The following is an 11998-nucleotide window of genomic DNA, read 5'->3' on the forward strand; positions in this document are numbered from 1 at the left end:
ATGACCCATATCTACTATTACTACTACTGCTACCATTACTATTACTACACCACCCACTACTACTACCACCATTACTATGGTTACTACTACTAGTAATGATAATAATAACATTTACATAAAACTTTGAGGTTTGCACGTGCTTTACAAAGATGATCTCCTTTAACCCTCACAACAAGGTGCTATTATGATCCCCATTTTACAAATGAGAAACTCTCTGAGCCACAGGGAGTGTGACTTACTCAGAGTCACACTGCTAGTAAGTGAAATAAGCTGAATCTCTTCTGAGTTCTTCTCTTTATAGTAAAAAGTAGCAAAACAAAAAAAAAAAACCTGGAAACTAAGTTGGGCGCTTCTTTTAATTACAGAACAGCTGAAGGAATTATGGTTATGTGAATATGATGAAACATCATCTAGGAAATGATTTTTAGAAAAGGATGGCTTCAGATAAACCTGAAGAACTTGTATGAGCTGATGCAGAGCGAGCAGAACCAGGAATACAGTCCCAATACAATCACATATCCTACACAATCACTACAAACCCAACAGTTTAACCGAGGCCACAGCCAAGCATGATTCCCAAGGACCCATTGTGGAAGGACCCATTGTGTCACATCCCGACAGACAGAGAAGGCAATGGACTCAAGACAAAGGCCCTTCTGGGTGTTTCGGATTTGTTTGCTTTTATTTGTATCCCCACTGCCGTTCCTGGAACATAGTAGGTGCTTACAAAAGCTAGGTGACTGACAGACTGAGACGTGCATTTTGGGTCAAGGATGACTGGGAATTTGTTTTCCTTGACAAGGTACTTTCACAATGTAGGTTACAAGAGTTTTTCTTTTTCAACAGGGGAAGAAAAACGGGAGAGAAGAAAAGAAATATTTAATTTTGAAATTGACTTACATTTAAAAAAAAGAAAGAAATTTTGTTCTTTAAAATATGCAAATTTTTTGGAGAAATGTGCTGGAATGTGGGTGCCTAGGGCGGCTCTCTGGTTTCTAGCCCTTTTCAGTACTGAGTGGAGGCCAGGGTTCCTTGAGAAACTCCTTCCTCCAGGGCCTCCGAGGAAGCCAGGTGAGTGCAGTAAGGGAGGGGAGCGGCAAGAAGCCAGGTGGAGGGCAGTGCCCACGGTGATGGAGAGTGCCCACTGCGGCGAGGGCTCCGGGCGCCTAAATGCGGCGGGCTCCAGCATCCTGTGTGCCCACGGGCAGGACCGGAAAGGCTGTGTGCTCTTACTACCTCGGTGGGCGCGGGGGGATCCTGGACGGTTGGGGCTGCTCCTCCACCCCTTGGGCCCCCCATCCTCCCAGGCTCCCCTTCCCCAGGAGGCCCGAACCGCCCCGCAGCACTGCCCACGCCCGCCCGCATTGTTCGCCCTGACACGGATCAGCCGGCACAAAGCACCGCCGGGCGGGCTGCGGAGCCGGCCCCGATCCAGGCTGGGGCGAGCGAGCCAAGGGCAAGAGGTCACTTCCGAACAACTGGGCCAGAAAAGCTCACTTCCAGGGGCGGCCCCGAGGGGCGGGTCCGGGGGGAGGGGGCTCCGGGGCTGGGCTGAGGGAGGCGCATTGAAGAAAGGTAGCAGACGGGAACCAGCTGGCGGGGCTGGATGTGGGGGCTGCGCGCGGGGGCTGGCCCGGGCTCCAACCCCCTTCCAGGGGCCATGTGGGGGGCCGCCCGGTTTGCATAGGAAGAGCAGCTTTCCCAGGCACCGGGAATGTACAGGGGGTGGGGGCCTCGGGGGCCCAGGGGGAGGATCTCCTCCACCCACCATAGAACTTGGCTAAGGTTGAGTGCTGAACGGGTCCCTCCGACGTGGTGGGGTGTCGAAAGCCCTGAGGCCCAGTCCAGTCCCTGCCACTCACTGCGTTAGAACAGGGGTTTTGGACCTTTTTACGTCGTGGACCCCTTTGGCCACCTGATGAAGCTTCCAGATGCTTCACAAAGGGATGTTTGTAAAATGCGATACTTAGACATCACAGAGAAAATATGGTGAGATAACAGATAAGAAGGATAGAGACTGTATATACGGGGTGGCCCGAAAGCCTTCCTTTGGTTAAGCTTAACACTGCACTGAGGCTTGGAACATGCTGCATGTAGGGATAAGTGTGTGTGTAACACCCGACATAACACATATAGGACACTCTGCATGCATCCATGTGGATATGTGAATATAGAAACTTTCACTATAGTTTCCTTGGTAATCCATCTAGCTTTACACATCTAAACGTGAGCACATGGACATGATACAAACATGATGTGTATAGTATATACACCACACATGTGTATACATGCGGTGTATAAAAACAAGTTCCAGCTAAGAACCTTGAGAGCGCTGTCTAGAACACTAATTGGGTAAGTGAATTGCTCAGGGTCACACAGTCGCTCTATGTGGACAGATCACCTCAGCTCTCTGAGGCTCAGTTTCCACATCTGTAAAATGATAGGATTGGATATAATGACTTCTCAAGTGCCTTCCAGCTATAGATATATGAACCTATGAGGTCAGTGGGACTGATGAATAAACAGACGTAGGTGATTAGGGAGGCAACTGAACCCAGTGGGATGAACGTCAGCTGGTCAGTGGGAACAGCAGCAATCAGATCCTGCCTCTGATGCTTACTACCTGCTTGACTTTGGGCAAGACACTTCACACACACACGCATGCACACATACACAATGCACACACGCGCATATTTGCACATGTGCACTCACACGTGTGCACACACGTGTGCATATGTGTACACATAAACACACACTTGCTGCACGCACACCCATGCACATATACACAATGCACACATGTGTGTATGTACACACGTGCACTCGTACGTGTGTGTACATGTGTGCATATAAACACGCATGTGTGCTTCATTCACACACATGCACACACAGACTCACACGTGCATGCACACACACACACACACCCAGGCCTCAGTTGCCTCATCTGGAACATGAGAGTGTTGCTCCACATCCCATCACAAAAGGAGTTGCATGTGGTCCCAGAGTCTCTTTCTACCCTCAGCTGAATTGCCCCAGGCACCAACATTGCAAGTCACGGCACTGATGATAGCCTGACCTTCCCTAAACACTGTTCAAAGACTGGGGACATGGTGTGTGTAGGGGTAGCTTTCACCATTACTGAGAGAGCTCTATGATTAATGTTTTTCTTATATAAGATCCTAATTCACACTTAAGGAGAAACTCAAACAGAAGTGGGAGAATGAAGAGAGAAAGGAATGGGGGTGAAACAGATTTATGAGATGAGATTCTGTCTAGTCTCTCTGAGGGACTTGAGTTTGGGATGGTGGATTTCTAAGCCTACCAACCAGGTGGAAGAAGGGGTGACAGAGACAGCAGGGGACAAGATATGATGACTTCACAGGGGGGGTGTTTGTATACCTTAATGTGAAATAAGATAGTTGAGACAAGATTGTTCAAGATGTGCTATGTGTATGTACCTCCCCCCCATTGGCATCCCCTCCAAGGTGGGTTTCATGTTCCCCTGAAGAACAGTTCTTGGATTTTTTGGGTGGGTAGGTAGATGTGACTCTTGACTGGCTGAGAGTCAAGCAGAAAAAGAAAGGGTAGATGGTGAGGGTTACCCAGTGGAAAATGAGAGAAACTCTCTGTTGAAGAGGCAGACATGTGGGAGACAGTGGGCATCCTAACATGTTCTTTGATTCTCAGCATTCATACTGGTCCCTCCCCACCACACACACACACACACACAAACAATCACACACTCACACACATACACACACACAATCACACACTGACACACATACTTTCACATACACTCACATACATATACACACACACATACGACTAAGATTAAATGCATTAGGTGAGTTAGTTCTCGCCAGACAGACTGAGCTAAGATTTCTTATACCTCCTTGATGGTACCCAATGTCATCAGCTTGTCCATCCTTGACCTCCAAACCCACTTGGGTAGGGTGACCGTACTTGTATATTTGAGATATGCCTATGTTTCCCTCCCAGAAATTCAGATTTCCATCGATGGAGTCCCTCCAATTTCCATCTACCTGTATATCTGGTCATGGGATTGTATAGATAGCCACATAGATGAGTGTCTGCTTACACTTTTGCCCCTGGTGACATAGCTCTAGTGTCAGGAGATACCATACAGGTTAGCTCATCTGGGGAAGCATATTTTAAAAGAAAAGAAAACCAGTCTTTAGAAAATGTTAAGAAATGCCATTTCTCTAATCTAAATAACTCATCTAAAAGTACTTTCCTCTTCTCTGTCCCCTGAAGGAATTGGCCTGAGACCCACTCAAGGAAACTGCCCTCTGCTCCATTCAGAGGAAGGCACCTTCCGGTCTCCCCTATGGAAGAGATTCTCTGATATCAGGGCTGGGAGGAGTCCCACAGATTCCTTGAGGGGAGTGGTCCAGAAAGAAGGAGATGGTGACAATTAATTCTTCTAGAATGTTAACCCAAAACTCTATTTTTATGTATGGTGATTGTCTCCTTCAGGTTTCCTGTAAATGCTGCCTAAGATTGTCTTGGGTCAGAGGCATGTTGGAGTGCATGGGCAAACTGCTATTTTGGACTGAGTCAGAGTCAGAAAAATTTTTCTGAGTCAGAAATGATTTTGATGTTAAATTAATATTAAATTAAACAAAAATGTTTCTGACAGACTTGTGCCTAAGATACAAACTGCAGAATTAATTTTTTCTTCCACAAGTCCAGTGCACCCATTTTATGGGAAAATGAGACCTAGAGAGATCCAGTGATTTACCCAACACCATCCAGACAGTAAGTGACAGGATTCTCTGACTCCAAGTGCTCCTCATTGTCCTTCTATTCTATTCTATACCAACCCTTTATACACACACACACGCACGCACACACATACACACGCGCACACATACACACACATACACACGCACACATACACACATGCACACACATGCGCATATACATACACACGCACACACACTGCACGCACATACACACATACACACGCACACACACATGCACACACATGCACGCGCACACATGCACACACATACATACACTGCACACACATACACACGCGCACACACATACACACGCACACATACATACACACGTGCACACACATACACACGCACGCACACACGTGCACACACACATACACACACTGCACACACATACACACGCACGCACACACACATATCTTAATTTTGAAGTGGCATATTCGAGAGCTGGAAGGGAAAGGAGACGTGGGACGTGGTTGGGGAAGGAGGCAACGTTGAACACGTGTTGCTCTTCTCCAGCCTTCTTTTAGCCTTAGAAGATCAGAGGTTTGGACGAGGCTTTTTGGTGGTGAGGGCGGGAAGGGGGCTGCTTTCTAGACAAAAACCTCAGACAACTGGATCTCTCCAGCTGTGCTCAGTCCTGAGATGATACCAAAGACTATGATGCTGAGTCTAATGAGCCATCCAAAAGCACTTTACTTAAAAATGAAACCAGAGGAGATCACGGATGTTTGAAAATATTATTTGGTCCCTGACACATATGTGCATGAGAGATAACATGGTTTAGGGGAAAGAGCATTGGATTTAGGGTCAAAGACCTGAATTCAAGTTGTGTCTCTGATCCTTCCTATGTGTTCCATTTACTATTTGGGGCTCAGTTTCCTCGCCTGTAAAATGGGAATAAAAACAGTGCCTACCACAGGGTGTTTTTGTGTCAAATGAGAGAGTTGATATAAAGACCTTTGCAAACCTTAAAGCACCATATAAATACTAGATTCTTGTTGCTATTGTCATTAGTGCTCAACCAAGCTTATCCTGCATGCATGTGGTACTGAATCCATAGAGCTGAATGCTTCTCCATTCATTCATTCATTCAATCATTCAATCAAAAGCAGAAAACATTTATTAAGCACTTTGCTATATGCCCTGCAAACACGATGTTAAGTACAAAGAAAGGTAAAAACAATTCCTACCCTCAAAAAGCTCACATTCTAAAGAAGGAGTGGTTGTTCGGTCCTATCCGACTGTCCCTGACCCCATTTGGGGGTTTTCTTAGCAAAGATATTAGAGTGGTTTGCCATTTCCTTCTCCAACTCATTTTACAGATGAGGAAACTGAGGCAAACTGGGTTAAATGAGTTGCCCAAGGTCACACAACTAGTAAGTGTCTGAGGCCTGACTGTAGGCACTGTTCTCTATCCATTACACCACCTAGCTGCTCCTAAGGGAGGAGACAACACATAATTAAATAGGTGCCTGAGATTTACAGAGTAGATGGGAGGTAATCTCTGAGGTGAGAGCCCTAAAAGCCAGGGGAGCTGGGGAAGGCCTCCAGCAGAAGATGGGATTTGAGCTAATACTTAGAGGAATACAGAGGAGCCCTTTCCATGGGAGTTTTCATTGAAAAGAATGTGCCAAAGTAGCCCGGGACCCAAAGAGTCTTAAGAAAGCTACATATTAGTAGAGAAAATGTTAGATTGAGACATTCTAGTATTATAAGATTCACAATCATTTTTATTCATAGAGAGTATGGAGACAGATAAACTCAGTGGATAGAGGGCATCAGGGAACTCTGGATTCAAATTGAGCTCCTGGTACTTACTAACTGCAATTCTGTAGACAAGTCAGATGCCCTGGATATGCATCAGTCACACTGGTAGTGTGGCCTGGTGCCTATTCTATTAGACTTAGAGCCTGGAAGACCCAGGTTCGAATCCGTCCTCTGAATTTGCTAGCTATGGGTCTCTAGTTAAGTCAAAGGGGTTGAGAGCAGATCAACCCCAAGCTCCCCTTCAGCCCTACACAGATGATCTGGGTGGTTGGTTGGTTATTGTCCTTCATTCTCCAAGAGAACCCAAATGACATCACCATGCTGAAGTCAAGTTTCAGTGTGGCTGACTGTGGCTGATCAGACCCACTCGAGTCTGGAGTGCTCTACCACAGATCAGGCACAAATAGTCCGCGTGAATCTTTGGGGCGGAATCTCCAAAATTGCAATCCTGCATTTCATTGAGCTGTTTCAATACTCCTTTGCTCACAGATCACAGCAGCACAGCACCTTCTGTGGGCACGCCATGCTGGGCAGTCCTGTGCCAGTGTCTCCACTGTCACATAATCAATTCCTGAGTTCTTCAGAGAGACCTTGAAAGTGTCCTCGAATAGCTTCTTCTGACCACCATGTGAATGCCTGTCCTGTGTAAATTCTCCATAAAAGAGGTTTGTTTTTTTTTTTTTTTTGGCAAGCATGCATTCTGCATTCAAACAATGTGGCCAGCCCATAGGAGCTGCACTCTCTGAAGCAGAGTCTGAATGCTTGGGAGTTTAGTTCGAGTGAGGACTTTGTCTGGTCCCTTATCCTGCCAGGCGATCTTCAGAATCTTCCTAAGACAATTCAGATGGAAGCTGTTCAGTTTCCTGGCATGGCCCTGGTAGACTGTTCAGGTTTCACAGGTGTACAACAATGAAGTCAGTTGGTATGTAGTGCATGCTACAGCTTCTTGGAGCTACAGGTGAGAGCTGGGTAGAACAGGTGGACACAAAAGGTAGAAGGCAGCCCTGAAAAGGGCTCAGCAACTATCACCCAGAGGTGTCAGTGCTTCCTGAACACACCCTACACACCAAACATATGATCTACCAAGTGACAGATGGGCTAGCATTGGTGAAGGGAATCTCCACACTGGGAGTTCCCCAGACCCGCCAAAAACTATTTTTGTATCTAATGCAAAGCATGAAACATGAAGTGGATAACACCAACTGCGAGCAATTGCATAGCCATTTAAAGTCACTTAGTGAAAGCAAAGGAGGTAGCTAGGTGGTATAGTGGAGAGGGCACCAGGTCTGGAGTCAAGAAAACCTGAGTTCCAATCTAGCCACAGATACTTACTAGCTGTGTGACCTTGGACAAGTCAATTAACTTCTGTTTGCCTTAATCCAATGGAGAAGGAAATGGCAAACCACTCTAGTACCTTTGCCAAGAAAAGCCCATGGGCAGCATGATTCATGGGATCATGAAGAGTCAGACACAACTGAACCCCAATGAAAGCAAACTACTTCTGTAAGGAAACAAGCATTTAGTGAGTGCTTGCTTCGTGCCGGCCACCATTTGCTAGTGATCAGCCTCATTTGCTTCCTCCCCCACCACCACCATGGTGCCCTCTCCCCCAAATCATCTTTATAAAGTTATCTTATGTATTTTCTCTCCCCCTCAGGAAAGTGTAAAGTCCTTGAGAACAGTGACAGAGAAGCCAAAGGGGAAAGAATGTTAAATGTGGAGCTGGAGAGTTTAGGTTTGAATTTTAACTTTATAACTTGGGCAATTCTGTGCCTCAGTTTCCTCCCCTGTAAAATGAGGTTAGCTGAGGTCTCTTCCAGCCCTGAATCAATAAATCTTTGATTTGGTCCTTGTTTCCCTGGTGACTTGTAAGTAGTGGGTGCTTAATAAATGATTAATAAATTACTTCACCAGATGAACATGCACATGTTGTCATCTTTTTGAAGATACTCTCAGACAATGCTTGATGTACAGTGTGAACGAGAATCTGCTGATTTTGACAGGAGACACCATAAATTTGATTACCTAATCCCAAGCCAGTTACTGTTCAGAAAACGATGAGCTCTGGCGTTCACCTGGGGAGATAAAGCTCATAGGAAGTCGTTAAATGTTTTAATGCAGCTCATAAAGAAGAAAGAACTGGCCGACCAACCCACTGGCCACGGCTTTCTCAGCAAAACAGGGTGTGCTCCTGCAGAAGCCTTTTCTAACCAGGTTTGCTTGGTTTAGCCATTGGCATCATTAAGACTTTATGATCTTTCTTGAATTCAGATAGCCTGATCTTGATGCAGTCTTTGGAAACTCCCTCAAAGGGCAATAGACATTTCCTTAGCTTCTAGTGGAAGTGCATGGAAGCGGATTGACTGGTGATGACAGATGAGTGGAATCTTCTGTGACTCAGCTCTGAATTGTGGCATCAGGGGTGGGCTGTGATGGTGTCCATCCCGTGGGAAAAGAGCTGCCTCTTTGAAAGCCCCAAATCCATTTCCTTCCTGGGGTGAATCCAAGGTGTTCCCACAGACCTGAAGGATGGAGGCTTTGAAGTGGTCTGTCTCTGACGTGAAAAGTGGAACTCACCAGAATGTCAGGGGATGCCTCCCCAAGAACCTCATTTCTCTTCCTTCTGAAGGGAACCCAAGCCTTTGGGTAATATTTAGAGACTGGGATAGGTCCCTGGGGTGAAACAGGAGAAGCTCATCAGCATGGAAAGGAGAATTGTAGCAAATATTTATGGGTGACTTTGAGTATTTTGTGCTAGCTGCATCCTGTCTGTGGGATGAAATAAAGGCCATACTGCGGTCCATAAGAACAGTCACTACTTTGCCACATCTGTGGAGACCTAGGGAGTAGTTTATATCCTGAGGTAGCCTTAGGAGACTCTAAGCTGGGATAAAATGCACCAACCAGATGTGATTTCGGGCAGGGGGTGCTTGGGGATGCAGGGTTATGGATGACAGTAGAAACAGGGAAAGTGAAGTGGGTTTTACTGGAGAGGTACAGGATGAAGAGGGATGAGAAAAGCAAGAGGAGGAAGATGGAAACCCTCAAATCTGTCACGTTTTGTTTTAGGGTAAAGAGGTCCTGGAAATGCGCCATTGAGGGCTAGAGAAGTCTGAGGTCACCAGATCCATGAGAGGAAGAGGAAGTTGTGGTGAGTGCATTAGGGTCCAAGGACAGAAATTCGAACTCCAGCCCTGCTACTTAGAACCCTGGTCAAGTCTCTTCACCTTAATCATTAGAGATACAATGAAAACAGACATGGATTTGAAGCAAGAGAATCCAGGTTTGAACTTTTGCCACTTGCTAAGTGTCTAGCCTTGGGTAAAGTGCTTCAGTTTCCTCATCTGAATTATATGGCCTCACAGGTTTCTTCCAGTTCTAAGCCCCTCTGTGGCATCATAAATACACAGACACTTGGGCAGCTGGGTGGCACAGTGGATAGTGCACAAGCCTGGAGTTGGGAAGACTCATCTTCCCGAGTTCAGATTTGGTCTCAGATACTTATTAATGTGTGACCCTGCGCAAGTCACTTAACCCTGTTTGCCTCAGTTTCCTCATCTGTAAAATGAGGATGATAATAGTTCCTACCTCCCAGGGTTGTTGTGAGTATCAGATCAGGTAATCTTTGTAAAAAGCTTAGCACTGTGCATGACAGATAGGTGCTGTCTATAATATAGCCAAACTGATGGATTTTCTTTTTTTTTTACAGATAACATTCTGTGTACCTTCCATGAGCCTATTTCTCCTTCCTAGAATGTTCTCCGTCCTCACCTCCATCAGTCTTAGAATCCTTAGTTTCCTTCAAAGCTCAGCTCAGATGCCCCATACTACTTGAAAATTTCATCCTCTGCCCACCTCCTCGTTCTTCCCCCTATCCAAATAGGGAACTGGTAGGAGACAATGCTGAGAACCCACTACTGACCAGGAAACAACCCAAGGCATCTTGTCCTGTCAGCATGCTGCTCTGATCCACATTGGTTCTTTAATCCCAAATCCAAAAGTCTATACACACAAGCATCTTTCCACTCTTCTTTGGTGCTGAGTGCAGGCTGTTGGACTCTGTGATGGTGCCACTGAGTAACACATCCTTGAGATAACCTTTGGGGTCATCCACTGAAGACAAAGGACTTTGCCTACCTCATTCCTGGAATGGCTGGGAGTCAGTGAGCTGGATCTGGTGGGTTGTTCCTTGGGCAGAGCTCATATCCCCCACTTACACAGTGAAAACATGCTTGAGCTCTTGCTGAGCTCAGCACTGGTTACTACTTTACTACAATTGAATAATAATGATAATAGATGATCACCACCACCACCACCACCATCATCATCACCATCATTTTATAACACATTAATGTTGCAAAACACTTTACAAATATTATTTCATTTGGTCCTCACAACCCTGAGAGGCGGTGCTATTATTATCTCCATTTTACAAAGGGGAAAACTGAGGCACAGATATTCAATATGGGACATTTCTGGACTTGAAACAGAAAACTGGGGTGGAGGATGGAGATAGGAATTGGTACCTAGCAGGTGGGGCATGGTGGATGGGAGTTAAGGAAAAGTGGGGCAGGGAGAGAGGAAGGTGAAGAGCATTGTAGAAAAAGTCCTACAAAGTCGAGAGAACAGTTTGGAGAGGAAAGAAAACATGACTGCCACTAGCCTCTTCCTCATAATGGAGAGTCTGGGAGGAATGAGACAATCAAAGGGAGAAACTACAGGAGTGGAGTGTACTCATGTGTGAAGTCTGGGGAAGGAATGAGCTTCCTGGGGAAATAGGTTTCTGAGGCATGATAGAGAAAGACCAGGAGAGTCAGAAATATAGCCTAGGAAGGAATGAAGATGATCGGATAGATAGATAGATAGATAGATAGATAGATAGATAGATAGATAGATAGATAGATAGATAGATAGATAGATAGATAGATAGATAGATGATAGACAGAGATAAATGAAAGTAAACAAATAAATGAATGAAAAAGCAAACAAATAAATATTTTCTACCCCCAAAGCAACAAAATGTTCAACTGAATTCCACTATAAACTCAAATCTATGAAGAATAAAAAAGTGAATTAACATAAAAGCAAAAAAGGAAATTAAAAAAATTAAAATGTTTGTAGTACAGGCATATGCAATGCATATAACAATAATCCAAGAAATTCAGCTTATAACAAAGAAACAGGAAAGAATTAGAAAAGAATTAAACTCCCAAAGCAGAAAATAAAATAAAAAGTTGTATAAAAAATAATTCTGAACAAGCCTCCAAGTAAACAGTGTGGAGGCAATTAGGTGTCTTGGGGAAAGAACTCCAGGTCTGGAGGAAGACTCATCTTCAAGAGTTCAAATCTGACCTCAGATACTTACTAGCTGTATGAACTTGGGCAAGTCACTTAACTCTGTTTGCCTTGGTTTCCTCATCTGTCAAAATAGCTAAAGGACATAGCAAACCACTCCAGTATCTTTGCCA

At 45.2% G+C, this 11998-nt stretch overlaps 1 long non-coding RNA gene across 1 annotated transcript; it reads left to right on the top strand.

Moving 5' to 3' along the window:
- The first annotated feature begins 959 nt into the window (after positions 1-959).
- LOC138174504 (uncharacterized) lies at positions 960-11263 on the top strand. Its single transcript, XR_011171756.1, has 3 exons — positions 960-1071; positions 9600-9681; positions 10240-11263. It is a non-coding gene; the product is annotated as an uncharacterized lncRNA (long non-coding RNA).
- The last annotated feature ends 735 nt before the right edge of the window (positions 11264-11998 follow it).

Source organism: Petaurus breviceps, unplaced genomic scaffold, assembly GCF_028583685.1.
Source record: "Petaurus breviceps papuanus isolate PSGF00001 unplaced genomic scaffold, PetGlider_PUasm1.0 689, whole genome shotgun sequence".
Taxonomy (NCBI): Eukaryota; Metazoa; Chordata; class Mammalia; order Diprotodontia; family Petauridae; genus Petaurus; species Petaurus breviceps.